This window comes from Phyllostomus discolor, chromosome 7 (assembly GCF_004126475.2).
Source record: "Phyllostomus discolor isolate MPI-MPIP mPhyDis1 chromosome 7, mPhyDis1.pri.v3, whole genome shotgun sequence".
Taxonomy (NCBI): Eukaryota; Metazoa; Chordata; class Mammalia; order Chiroptera; family Phyllostomidae; genus Phyllostomus; species Phyllostomus discolor.
Window position 1 is genome coordinate 67,627,165 of NC_040909.2, and position 15,435 is coordinate 67,642,599.

Here is a 15,435-nt window from a genome sequence, read left to right on the forward strand (position 1 = left end):
GATTGGGGAAGTTCTCCTTCATTATTTGTTCAAGTAAGTTATCAGTTTCTTGCTGTTCCTCTTCTCCTTCTGGCACCCCTATGATTTGGAATTTGTAATATTTAATGTTGTCCTGGATGTTCCTAAGCCTCTCCTCATTTTTCTTAATTCTTGTTTCTTCATTCTGTTCTGATTGAATTTCATTTCTTCCTTTTGCTCCAAAATATTTGTTTGAGTCCTGTTTTCCTTCCCTCCAGTGTTGGTCCCTATATATTTTTCTTTATTTCACTTTACATAGCCTTTACTTTTTCTTCTATTTTGCGACCATACTGAACCATTTCTGTGACGATCCTGATTACAAGTGTTTTTGTTTTTTAAATGTATTTTATTTATTATGCTATTACAGTTGTCCCACTTCCCCCCTTTATTCCCCTATGCCCTGTACTGTCCCCCTCCGACCAGCATTCCCCCACCTTAGTTCATGTTCATGGGTCATTCATACAAGTTCTTTGGCCTCTCCATTTCCCACACTATTCTTAATCTCCCCCTATATTGTACCTACCATTTATGGTTCTTATTCCCTGAGCCTTTTCCTTCATTCTCCCCCTCCCTACCAATAATCCTCCATGTGATCTCCATTTCTGTGATTCTCTTCCTATTCTAGTTGTTTGCTTAGTTTCTTTTTTGTTTTTTTGAGGTTTGGTTGTTGATAGTTATGAGTTTATTGTCATTTTACTGTTCTTAGTTTTTGATCTTCTTCTTTTCCTTACATAAGTCCCTTCAACATTTCATAAAATAAGGGCTTGGTGATGATGAACTCCTTTAGCTTGACCTTATCTGGGAAGCACTTTATCTACTCTGCCATTCTGAATGACAGCTTTGCTGGATAGAGTAGAGTAATCTTGGATGTATGTCCTTGCCTTTCATGACTTTGAATACTTCTTTCCAGCCCCTGCTTGCCTGTAAGGTTTCTTTTGAGAAATCAGCTGATAGTCTTATGGGAACTCCTTGGTAGGTAACTGTGTCCTTTTCTCTTGCTGCTTTTAAGATTCTCTCCTTATCCTTAATCTTGAGTAATGTAATTATGGTGTACCTTGGTGTGTGGTTCTTTGGCTCCAACTATTTTGGGACTCTGAGCTTCCTGGACTTCCTAGAAGTCTATTTCCTTTGCCAGATTAGGGAAGTTCTCCGTTATGTTATCAAATAAGTTTTCAATTTCTTGCTCTTCTTCTTCTCTTTCTGGCACTCCTATGATTAGGATGTTGGAATGTTTAAAGTTGTCCTGGAAGTTCCTAATCCTCTCCTCATTTTTCTGAGTTCTTGTTTCTTCATTCTGTTCTGGTTGAATGTTTATTTCTTCCCTCTGTTCCAAAATATTGATTTGAGTCCTAGTTGCCTTCCCATCATTGTTGGTTCCCTGTGCATTTTCCTTTATTCCACTTTTCACAGTCTTCACTTTTTCTTCTCTTTTGCAACCATACTCAACCAATTTTTTGAGCATCCTGATTACCAGAGTTTTGAACTCTGCCTGTGATGGGTTAGCTAACTTCTCATCACTTAGTTGTATTTTTTCTTGAGCTTTGATCTGTCCTTTCATTTGGGCCATTTTTTCTTTGTCTTGGCTTGCCTGTTACTTAGTAATGGGCATTAGGTTATTCGTCAGGACAGGGTAACCCACGCTGCTGTGTTGTGGTGCTGTATGTGGGGGAGGGGTCCAAGAGGGAACAATACTGCTTGCTTGACCCTCAGACAGCTTTCAGTCAGGTGCTCATTCCTGAGTGGGTAGGTTTGTGTATATCCTAGGGCCGCATGGGTCTCTCCAACAAACTCTCCTGTGAGGATGGCAGTTTCTCCTGCCGCTGCAGCACCCACAAGTTTTTTCTGTCAGAGGTTTGAGGCTTCATTTCCCCATTCTGGAACGCTGGATTGCAAAATCTGTCTCGCTCCTCACTTGTGCCTCCCAGTTTATCCACAGCAAATGTAGGATTTCCTGCTCCACCAGCCTCCACCTTGCTATGAGTCCTTTCCACTCCGATTTCCTGTTTCCACCCCTCCTACTGGTCTGGAGGAATGTTTCTTTTTTAACTACTTGGTTGTCAGGCTTTCAAACAGTTTGATTTTCTGGCAGTCCTCATTATTTTTTGTTTTTAAATTTGTTGTTCTTTTTATTTTGTTGTGTGAAGGGGCACAGTATATGTATCTATGCCTCTGTCTCGGCCAGAAGTTTTGCTTTGATTACCAGTGTTTTGAATTCCATCTGATAAGTTGGCTATTTCTTCATTGCTTAGTTCTTTTCCTAGAGATTTGATCTGTTCTATCATTGGGGCCATATTTCTTTTCTTGGCACACCTTTTTTGTTGTAAGGCGTGGGGCTTTGGGTATTTGCCAGGGCATGGCAACCCACTTTGCTGTGTTGTGGCGCTGTATGTGGGAGCGGGATCCAAGAGGGAACAATGCCTCTTGATGGGCCCTTCTCCATTTTTCGGTCTCTTCTCCCACTACCCACAAGCAAATTGGGCCCTTCTGGTGCTGATTCCTGGGTAGGTGCATTTGTGTGCATTCTAGGACCCTGTGAGTCTCTCCAATGAACTCTCCTGTGAAGCTGGGAGTTTCTCCCACTGCCACAAACCCCACAGGTTTTTACAGCCAGAGATTTTGAGGCTTTGTAACACTGGAACCCTGGGTTGCAGTGTGTCTCACTCTCAAGTTGTTCCTCCCAGTTTATATGCATGGAAATCTGGGACCAGCAGATGCTGCCCTGCCTGCCTAGTCTTCCAGCTGCTGCCTTGCCTCTTCACCCTGTGTCATCATTGCCCCACTGCCTGTGTCTGACCCTCCTACAAGTCTGGATGAATGTTTCTTCTTTAACTCCTTGGTTGTCGGACTTCCATACAGTTTGATTTTCTGTCAGTTCTGGTTATTTTTTTGTTTTCAAATTTGATGTTGTTCTTCTTTTGTTTATGTGAGGAGACAAAGTGTATCTACCTATGCCTCCATCCTGGCCAGAAGTCCCATCCTTCCTGTGTTGAGCCTTCCCTGCAATGGTCAAATCTGAATTTGCATGTGCCTGGTGAACACTACAGGCTCCATCCTAGCGACTCTTTGAGATCCTAATCTAACTCAAGAACCACCTGAGGTTCTTCAAATGCCTGAGCCTTACAGGCAGCTAGCAGGCACTGACCAATTTTAGGGCTTCCTGTGCCTTTTACTAAGTGGCCCCAGGCCCAGGACTGGTCACAGTCAGCCTAGATTTGCAGTGTGGCCTCTGTGATATGCCTCCAGGATCAGCATAGGATGCTGCCAACTGCAGATTACTTTGTAGACACTATCAGGTAGCCCTGGGTTGGTCACAGGCAGTGACTCTCCTTAGTTTTCACTGGAGATCCTGCAAATAGGCTCCAGAACCTACACACACAGTGGATGACTTCATATCATGACAAAGAACCATCCAATTAGCTCCAAAATCAGTACACCCAAAGGGTTGTCTTGGCAGGTGCCAGAGCCCACTGGGGCAAATCCTGCTCTGTGGAGTCAGCCCCTACATAGTAGTTTGTACGCTATGGTTGGGGCCAGTTCAATCCCACCCACGGACATGTCTATAGCAATCAAGGCTCAACTATAACAGGAGGCCACACACAGTCCACACAAGGTACACTTCTGGAGCACTCAGCCCAGGTCATCAGGGAGACTATGCCACTGGGATTCACAGCATACCCTGTGACAAGGCCACCCTGTTAAGACTAGGAGACATAGCAGATCTTGTTAATACATAAAAACAAACACTGAGAGGTAGCCCAAATTAGAATAAGGAACAGGTCGCATATGAAAGATGAGGAGAAAACTTCAGGAAAAGAACTAAATTAAATGAGGCAAACAATCTAATGGAAGCAGAATTTAAGCCACTGATTATAAGAATGCCCAAGGATCTTGGTGAGAACTTCAATAAAAAGTAAGCATAAAAAGGCCTTAGAAACCGTAAAAAAGAACCAGCGAAAAATGAAGAGTGCAATAATTGAAATGAAGAATGAAGGAATCAACAACAGATTAGATGAAGTAAAGGATCAAATTAGCAATTTAGAAGACAAGGTAGCAGAAAACATCCAATAAAAACAGCAAAAAAGAAAAAAGAATTTTAAAAAATGAGGGTAGCTTTTGGGACCTCTGGGACATAAACAACATTTGCATCATAGGGTTACCAGAAAGGGAAGAGAGAAATGAATGAATTGTGAGCTTACTTCAAGAAATAATGACCGAAAACTTCCCTAACCTGCAAAGGTTCCAAGAAGTGCAGAGAGTCCTAAACAAGGTGAACTTAAAGAGGCCCATACCAAGACACATCATAATTACAATGGCAAAGGGTAAACACAAAAAAGAGAATCTTCAAAGCAGGAAGAGAAAACAGTTACCTACAAAAGAACTCTTATGTTAATTACCTACACAAGACTGACAGCTAATTTCTCAACAAGAATTTTTAGGCCAGAAAGGATCAGAACAAAATATTCAAAGTGATAAAATGCAAGGACCTACAACCAAGACTAGTCTACCCCGAAAGGATAGCATTTATTTATTTATTTATTTATTTATTTATTTATTTTTCAGAGCTTGAGAGAATTTACTTAGAGCAGCTTTAGTGCATCAAAAGGGTGCTGAGCTTTTCTCCATCGCTGTCAGGTCACAGCTGATGGTCCCTTTATTGTTACTACTTGGTAGGCCAGACTGCAATGACCACAGTAGCCACAAGTAGCAATAAAATCACCATTAGCATCCTTCAAGATGCTGACTTTCTGTCTACCATATTCACATGCGTGATTTCAGTGTGAAGTTTCTCATCTGTGTTCTCTACTAGGTTGGCAAAGTCATCAGTTATCTCATTTTGTTCATCCAGCTCATTCCCAATCTCTTACCCTATTTGCTTTTGGTGACTGATGATAGAAGACAGGGCATAAAGGCCGCATCCTGTTCTTGGATGATTTTCTACTGCTGTTGCTGGATTTCATCAAACCCCAAACCTCTGATCTCCTCTGGCTCCTCAAAGAGCATAGGGTTTAGGATATCTCCCTTAGCCACTGCTGTCCTCAGGCTGGACCTGATGATATCTGGTTTTGTGCCCTCGCTCTTAAAAGATACCCGAAGAAGCCTCTCTCAAGTGACAAGATCATCCAATAGCTTCTGTATTTGGCCCCCTTCAAGCTGGGTTATCTGATGTTTTGACACAGCTCTTAGCAATAAGTCCTTCAAAAGGGTGATCTTTTCCTTCAGATTCTGCAACAAAGCTCTGATTGTCATGGTAAGCTTGGCTGTATTTTCACCATTTGTTTCACACTGGTTTTGTTGTTGAATTTTGTCAGCAATTTCTTGTGCAGTTTGGCAAGTGGAATTGTACGTGGAGAACCAGGCACCTGGAGCTGTAGTGCAGTCTCCTAGGAATAGCATTTAATATTGAAGTAGAATTAAAGAGCTTTCCAGACAAGAAAAAGCTAAAGGAGTTCATCACCAACAAATTGGTGTTAAAAGAATGTTAAAGGGACCTCTTTCTGAAGAACAGGGGAAAAGGAATATAAATATGAATAATTAAATGACAGTATGTTATCTCAATATTCATTTTAAATATAAATGAATTAAATGATTCCATCAAAAGACACAGCAGTGGTGAAAGAATAAGAAGACAAAACCCATACATACACTGTCTATAAGAGAACCAACTCAGATCAATAAAGTCGCAGACTCTGAAAGTAAAAGGTAGAACAAGATACTTCATGAAAATGGAAGTAAAAAGCTGGGATAGCAATATTTATATCAGACAAAATAGACTTCAAAACAAAGGCTATAATAAAAGACAAAGAAAGGCATTACATAATTAAAAAAGGATTTATTCTACAATATGACATGACCCTTATAAACATTTATGCAACCAAAATAGGACCACCTAAATACATAAAGCAAGTGTTGATGGACAAAATAGAGAGATTGACAGCAATAGTCATAGTAGGAGATTTTAACACCCCATTGACATCAATGAATATATCTTCTAGATAAAAAATCAACAAGGAAACACTTGCCTTAAATGACACACTAGACCCAAATGGATTTAATTGATATTTTGAGAGCATTTCAACCAAAGCAGTAAAATATACATTATTTTCAAGTGCACATGGAACACTTTCTAGGATAAGCCACATTAGGACACAGAACAAGTCTCAATAAATTTAAGAAGATTGGAATTATGTTAAGCATTATCTCCAGCCACAATGGTATGAGATGAGAAATTAATTACAACAAAGAAACTAAAAAAATACACAAACACATGTAGGCTAAATTACATGTTACTAAACAAAGTATGGGTTAGCAATAAGATCAAGGAAGAAATCAAGTTACCTTGAGACAAATAAAAATAAACACAAAACAACCCAAAATATAGAGGACACAGTGAACAGTGAAAACAGGTCTAAGAGGGAAATTCATAGCAATACAGTCCTACATTAAGAAGCAAGAAAAACCTTAAATAAACAATCTAACCTTATACCTAAAAGAACTAGAAAAATAACAACAAAGGCCAAAGTGAATAGAAGGAAGGAAATAATAAAAATCAGAGCATAAATAAACACAATAGAGTCTAATAAAAACAATACAGGAGATCAGTAAAACCAAGAGCTTATTCCTCAAGAAGATAAACCTTTAACCAGATACATCAATAAAAAAAGAGACAGGACACAATGAATTACTCAGAAATAAAGGAGGAGGAGCAACAACTGACACCACAGAAATACAAAAATTTATGAGAAAATATTACACATAATGATATGCAACAAATTGGACAATCTAGAAGAAATGTATAAATTGGTAGAAACATACAATCTTTCACAATTGAATATAGAAGAAATAGAATTTCTGAACAGACTGATTACAACTATAAAATTAAAGCAGTAATCAAAACACTCCCAGCAAAAATAAATTCCTGGACTGGAAGACTTCATAGGTAAATTTTATGAAACATTCAAAGAAGAACTAACACTTGTCTTTTTCAAACTATTCAAAAAATTCAAAATTTCAAAAAAAGGAGGAGAAAAGACTCCCAAGCTCATTTTAAGAGGGAAACATTATCCTAATACCAAAACCAGGCAACAATGGTATAAAGAAGAAAAAATTATAGACCAATATCCCTGATAAACATTGATGCAAAACTCTTTAAAATATTAGCAAATCAAATTCAGCAGTACATTGAAAAGATCATAACCATGATCAAGTGGGGTTTATTCTTCGGATCTAGGGTTGGTGCAATATCCACAAATCAATTAACATGATAGATATATCACATAAAAAGGATAAAATCATGATCATATCAATAGATGAAGAAAAAGCATTTCACAAAATACAGCACCCATTTATGATAAAAACCCACTAAGTGATTATAGAGGGAACATACCTCATCGTAATAAAGGACATATATGAAAAACCCACAGCCAATAGCATAATAATAGGGGAAAACAAAATATTTCCTCAAAGTCAGAAATAAGACAGGGATATCTGCTTTTACCACTCTTATTCAACATAGTACTGGAAGTCCTAGCCACAGCAACTAGACAAGAAAAAATAAAAGGCATCCAGATTGTAAAGGAAGAAGTAAAACTGTCAATACTTGCAAATTACATCGTAGTTTATATAGAAAACCCTAAGGATTCCACCAAAAAACTACTAGAACTGATAAATGAATTCAGCAAAGTAACAGGATACAATCAGGTGAATTTTTATACACCAATAATGAAATACAAGAAAAAGAAACTAAGAAAATAATCCCATTTACAATTATATTAAAAAATAAAATACCTAGGAATGAATTTAGCCAAGGATGCAAAAGAGCTGTACTCAGAAAATTATAAGATCCTGAAGAAAGACATTGAAAGAAAATACAAAGAAGTGGAAGCATACACCATGTTCATGGGTAGGAAGAATTAATGTCATGTCTATATTACCCAAAGCAATTTATAGATTCAATGCAATTCCTAACAAAATGCCCATGGCATTTTTACAGAACCAGAACAAATAATCCAAAAACTCCTACAGAAACACAAAAGACTCCAAATAGCCCAGTGATACTGAGAAAAAAAGAACAAAGTTGGAGGAATCGCAGTACCTGATATGAAACTATACTATTAGTCTATAGTAGTCAAAACAGCATGGTACTGGCCTAAAAACCAGACAGATAAACAAACAGAATAGAGACCCGAGAAATAAACCTATGCCTATGTGGCAAATTAATATTTGACAAAAGAGGTAAAAACATACAATGGGGTAAATATGGCCTATTCAATAAATAATGCTAGGAAAATTGGATAGATTAATCTAGACCACCTTTTACATCATATATAAGAATAAGCTCAAAATGGATTGAAGATTTAAAGGTAAGAATGGAAATCTTAATACTCCTAGAAGAAAACACAGGCAGTGAAGTCTATATTTGTCTTTGCAATATTTTTTATGATATATCTCCTTGGGTAAGGGAAACAAAATAACAAACAGATGGGACTACATCAAACTAAAAAGGTTTTGCATAGCAAAGGAAACCATCAACAAATGAAAATACAACATACTCAATGGATGGAGATATTCACCAATGATACATCTGTTAAGGGCTTAATATCCACAATTTATAAGAACTCCAACTATATAACACCCCCAAAAGAAAAAATCCAATTAGAAAATGGGCAGACCACCTGAATAGACACTTCTCCAAAGAAGACATATATGTGGCCAATAGGCATAGGAAAAGATGCTCAATATCAGTAACTGTCAGAGAAATGAAAATTAAAACCACAATGAGATATCACTTCACACCTGTCAGAATGGCTGTTATCAATAAATAAACAAATGAAAAGTGTTGGTGACGATGTGGAGAAAAGGAAACCCTTGTGCACTGTTGGCGGGAACGCAGACTGGTGTAGCCACTGTGGAAAACAGTATGGAAGTTTCCCCCAAAATGAAAAAAAATGGAACTGCCTATGACTCAGCAATTCCACTTCTGGGGATTTATCTAAAGAAACTCAAAATACTAATTCAAAAGAATATATTTACCCCTGTGTTCATTGGCATATTATTAACAATAGTGAAGTTATGGAAGCAACCCAAGTGCCTATCAATAAATGATTGGATAAGGAAGATGTGATATAAACATACATACACACAAATATAAACATCACACACAAATGATATACATACTTATATGTATATATACATATATACCCATTGGAATATTTTAGGCCATTAAAAGAATGCAATCTTACCATTTATAACAACATGGATGGACCTAGAGGGTATTGTGCTAAGTGAAATAAGTCAGAGAAAAAGAAATACCATATGATTCTATTTACATATGAAATGTGAAGAACAAACTAAATAAACAACCAAACAGAAACAGACTCATAGATACAGAGAACAAACTGATGATTACCAGAAGGGAAGAGAGTTGACAGGGGACTGAGTGAAAAAAGGGGATGAGATTAAAAAGTACAAATTGATAGTTACAAAATAGTCATGGGGTTATAAAGTACAGCATAAGGAATAAAATCAGTAATATTGTGGTAACTGTGTATGTACTGAGTAGATACTAGACTTATTGGGCAGATCTCTTTGTAAATTATATAAATGTCTAACCACTATACTGATGTACATATGAATCTGATATAAAAATTATTGAATGTCAACTGTAATTAAAGAAATAAAAATAGAAAAATAAAATGAGAAAATTTTATGTAGTATATATTTTACCACTATTTAAAATATGTTTTTAAATATAAAAGACTTGTTGAAGATGTAATTCATTTAACATTCCTTTCCAAATCTTTCTGAGTACTTGATTTATTTTAGATTGTAAAATTCTAAATATTGTCCCTGGAAAGAGGAGTTTCTTGACTTGCTGCCTTATTTGAGACCCCATGATTTTGTTCCAGCAAACAGTGACTTTTGCAAACAGCAAATGAGTACATTTGAAGGCAACGTTTTGATGCCCACCCATTCCACCTCCTCTTTACCTCTTTTAGCGATGCAAAAGATTATAATCTTCTGATAGAAATTCATCAAGGCACAAATTAGAAACCAAGCTTTACATAAGTAGGAGACAAGCGAGAACACATAATCCCAAAATGACTGCCTTTCATGGCAGAGAAAACTGAAGTCCAAAGAGGTAAAATAATAAAAATGTGTATAAAACATTTAGCATTGGACTAGCTCTTGGTAGTCACTCAACAAATGATTCATGGTTCTGAGTACTGTTATTGTCCACTGTTGGTTTATTATTGAGGAGCTGAATTCTAAGTAGAGCCAGTTAACTAGCTGTGTGGCTTTGAATTAATCAGTCATGCTGAGCAAATTTTGGCTTTGTCCTGAGTTCAACAATGAAATGAAATAATGCAGGTAAAATGCTGTCACAATATTTGCCATGTAAGAAGCTCTCAGCAAATGTTAACTATAGCTAAGATACAGATACAAGCAAGCTCTTCTTGTGTTGTGACCTGAGGAAATCAAGACCCAGTTTCCATATATAATAAGTGCTACACAACCCCCAATCTCCTTGTCCTCAATAAAAGCTGAAGAAATAGATGAGGCAGGACCCTTTTCACTGCATCATAAAGAGTGGGACTATTGTTCTGGAAAGTTTCAAACCTGGAGTTCTGTTTATGTGTAGATGTGATGACTGCTGAAGAGCATCAAGCTATTGCTTTCAGCTTTTCTAAAGCAAAGGGTGAGTAAAGAGTTTGTGGGAATTAGGAAATGTTCTCAGGGAACCAAAATGCAGATTTTTTTGTCCACAAATACTGCTATTCAGGGGCCTGCAACACTTATTGGGCTTTTTTCTCCTCCCAGTTTTGTGAAAATTACAGACCCTAGTTGCCTGACTACTGGCTTCAAAATAACATAATGTTCAGGTATTAGACTTTATTCCTCAGGAATAGTGGATTATTAGAAATTGGTGTTTTAGAAGAAATGCAAGAGAAGTTGGAAACACAATAGAAATTGGTGTTTCAGAAGAAAACTTTTAGAAAAGTTTAAAAAGTGTACAAAAACTTCAAATCTGATTTGCAATAATATATGGATACTTAAATTAACATGTACTTTTTGATGCTCTGCTTTGCCTGCTTTTTGTCATGCATATAAAATATTTAGAGAACAATGAAGGCTTCTGGTACATTTCAAATTAGTATTAAATAGTAATTATGATTATCACAACTAATATTTAATGGCAACTTAAAATGTTCCAGGTATTGTATGATGTACTTCACTGCATTATTTCATTTATTCTTTATAACAACCTAAGAGGTAGATGCAAGTGATAGAATATCAGCTCATCACTTATATCACTTTATCATAAAAGCAGATTTACTGGCTTATAAAACTGTAAAGTGCAAAGAAGATAAAGCTCCTATTATAGGTATATCCAGGATTTCAACCATCTTGCCTCAGTATTTTAGCTCAGTTTTCTTCTGAGTAGACTATGCTCTCAGGTGAGTTTTCTCCATATAATAGTTCCAACAGATCTGGGCTTGCATCTTCCTCCTTTAGTAACTGCTAAGGGAAAAATTTTATTCATCAAGTCCCTAGGGCTGCCTCTGTTGACATGACTTGGGTCACATGTATATCCAATTACTCATGGCTATACCTATGGGGGAGGATGAGCGAGCCTTTCCACAATTCAATGGACTGAGAACAGCAGAGGAATGGTTTCCCAAAAAGAAAACTAAGGTGCTGTTACCTGAAATTTCTAGAAATGAATGCTAGTAAGAAGTACCAAAACCAAAAGCACATGTCCACTATAATCAATAAGCCCATTTCACATATAGGGAAATGGAGGGTTAAAGGTGGTCAAAGTCAGATGGGACAGCCAGTGGCTGACCTAGAATTTGAAGTCAGGTCCATGTGCTTCTAGAGGTAAATTGCTAACCACCTTGCTGTACTGGTAACACATCTTGAAATTTGAACTATTTGATTGCTTTCTAGAATTCCTTTGAAGAACATTACTATTTTAAAAATCTTTCTTTTTTGTACTTGTCCATATAAGGGAAAATAGGTTATGAGAATTATCCCCCTTTAAAAAGTTTTTTTTATATATCACATATTTATATACACACACCCACATATATTGGGTATAACCCTGGAAGATTGCACAAATATACCAAAATATTAACAGTGGTTATAGAATTGACATTATGAGTATCCCCTTTATGCTTGTCTGAATTTTAATTTTTTATATGGTAAATGTATGCATCACTTGTGTAATTTATAAAAACAAGTTAAAGTATGTACATTATTATATAAATTAAAAATCTTTTATTGGCCTCTTCTGAGGCATAAGAGCATGGAAAATAAATAGTTGAGGAAATTATTTTTTCTTCCCTTTAAGTTGGTTTATTCTTTATGATCTTTTTCAGAAAATGAGAATTGCCCATTTGCAGAATATGCAATACTCATTCTTCTCTCTTATACATTACCAGCCATTTATTTCAAACTATCACTGCTAGTTCCTATTTTGAAACCTCAATAACATCTTACTTTGAAAAGAAGAAGAAATGGAGAAATAGAATCTTCTGTGTCAGGAACAATCATACTGGGAAAAAATGAAATAAGAATTAGTCCAGGCAGCATCATAGAGTTTTCAAGAGAGAAGAATTATGAACATTATTGTGCATGACCTCAACTAATGGTGAATGGATGAATTACTAAGGTAGAGTTGGTGAAGGTATGATTTGAGAGTTGTACCCAGGGAGGCTGCGAGTTGGAGGCTGAAATCCAATCTATGTTTGGATCACTAAGCCAGAAACCCTGAGTACAGATAAAGGGTTCATCTGTCCAGAAGGGGTTCCTTTTCTAATTCACTCATGTGTGGCCTCAAATATAGCATGATGATTAAAGGCATAGGCTTTTAAGTCTAGCCCTTAGGTTTGAATTGTTGCTCTGCCACTTACTATTCACAAAGCATAATGTCTAAAGCAGACAGGCACACATAGACACTTAGGCAAAGTTAAATGATTGTAGGCATTGAACACCTGTGTATTAGACCTAGACTTTGTTTAGGGACACAGCCATGTTTCAAATATCATGATCCAGATGAAATATATACTATTTATAGCTGAATGCACTTATCAAATAATTGTATTATGCACCCCCCATGGCAATTTTTTGGTACTATGTTGACACCATTCCTCTAATACCATGACTTTAAGAAAAATGTCAGCTTTTCTGTCTATCTTGGAAGATTAATGATACTTGATTTAACTCCAAACCATGGGTCATTTAAAATGATTTAACTGTTAGCATAATTCTTAGCGTAATGTCTGGGTTTCTAAGTGAAGGCCCTATTCACAGCTTCAATGGGGAAAGTATTTGCCAGAGGATTAATGTGTTTCCAAACCTGTGGTTTGCAGGGAACTTTATTAGTGCCTCTCACTGCCCACACTTCACACAGATATTTACTCACCACTAGAGTCTCCTTCTAGGGGCTACGTCAAGATGTTTCTATTTCCTAAACTTCCACTCTGTCCTCATTTGCAGACCTTTTCTATGTTCAAGTAGCTAATATTTCATCTTTTAAAAAATTCTACTCATCAATTCTTTCTCAAAGGTGAGCGTATTCAACTTCTTAGAATTAATCTTCTACCATCTTTCCCAAAATATTTCTGTGCTTCTTTCCCTATTACAGCTAATTACCAATTACACTGTCAGGCTTTTCAAGAACTGTGATTTCCATCATGCTCACACTGCTTGCCTGTATCACAGCATCAGGTTTACGTGAGTTTATTTAATTTATCAGTTAAGGAGAAGCACTGGTAAGAAAGGTAGCATGAGATGGCAGAAAAGAGGGTCTGGGTAGAACCTATTACTTGTTTTAATAATTCAGTGTGTTTTGAAGTAATAGGCTACAAGGTAAATAGCACTACATAAAAGAGTTATATTTCATTATTTATAAACTCCAGAAACTGATGCCTAAGTCAAACACTTGAGACTTTTAAGCAATTAAGGAGAAGCCTTGTCTCGGGCAACATGGAAGTGGTGAGGCTGCTTTTTCCTGTTAGACATCTCTGTTAGAATCAATTTTCATTTGTGTGTGGAGTGAACTTGAGTCAGAACAATTGAGGCAGTGTTTATGAAACTCTGGTCATTTCCATATCGGCACCAGCCTTATAATATGGCTACACTCCTATTATAACTTAGAATTTAAAAGAAAATCTATCCTTGTCATAAACGAAAGTACATTTATTATTTATCTAATAGCAGCTTTATTCTCATATAATTCAAATATAGTGTAAAGGTGTGCAATGCAGAGGCTTTTGGTGTATTCACAGAATTGTGCAACCATCAGATCACTGATTAATTTCAGAACATTTTCATTACCTTGAAAAAGAAAATTGTACCCATCAAGCAGTCACTCCCTATTTGCCTCTTCCCTCAGCCCCTGGTAACCACTAATCTGCTTTATGTCTCTGTGGCTTTTCTTATTCTGGACTTCATGTGCATGGAATTAATAAAATTTGTGGTCTTTTGTATTTTCGCAAGGTTCACAGTTTACTCTTTTAAAGGTTCATCCATGTTGTAATATGTCAGTACTTTATTCTCTTTATTGCCAAATAATATCCCATTGTATGGATGTACTACATTTTATTTATTCATTTATCAGTTGATGGACATCTAGGATAGACTTTTTGGACTTCATAAATAATGGTGCTATGAACATTTATGTATAAGATTTTTTGTGTGTGAACGTTTTCATTTCTCTTAGGAACACATGTAAGAGTGGAATTACTGGGTCACGTGGTAGTTCTATATTTAACCTTTTGAGGAACTGTTGGACTGATTTCCAAAGGGGTTGCATCATTTTATAATCCCATCAGTAATGTTTGAGGATTCTAATTTCTCTACATTATATCACTGCTATAAGTTGTCAGCAATAACATAAATAGAAGATAATTGTCAAATTAAACACTGAGAAATCTAAACAATGTTGTTCATTGCTAACCTAGCACTCTTGCTTAATGACGGATCTACATCGTAAGTCTACTATCTTTTTAGTTGAAAAAGAAGATTAGGAAACATTAGAAAATTATTCAAGACATCTTAGTACCATGCTGAAACTCTTTTTTTTCCACATTGTTGAAAAAGAACTGAAAATGGAATAACTTTATTACTACGAGTCTCAGTGCTATTTGATGCAATATCTAAGTGAAAACTACAACCTATGCATCACCCCCATCTGGAACACACAGAATGTGGAGTCAATATGCCATGTGTTTCATCTTGTTTCAGATGTCAGCTGCATGGTTATGTCATATAAGTAACTCAGAGGTGGCTGGGATAGTGTTTGTTATTTTCTATATTATTATTTATTTACTTTATTGAATTTATTGGGGGTGACATTATATAATTATAATAAAATTATATAGGTTTCATGTGTACAATTCTATAATACATGAA

General features: G+C 36.4%; 1 protein-coding gene and 1 pseudogene across 3 annotated transcripts in view; one reads left to right on the forward strand and one right to left on the reverse strand.

The window, feature by feature from the left end:
* GXYLT2 (glucoside xylosyltransferase 2) overlaps nt 1-15,435 on the forward strand; it is a 204,540-nt gene that overhangs the window by 18,012 nt on the left and 171,093 nt on the right. The window lies entirely within an intron of this gene.
* LOC114501789 lies at nt 4,679-5,496 on the reverse strand (annotated as a pseudogene).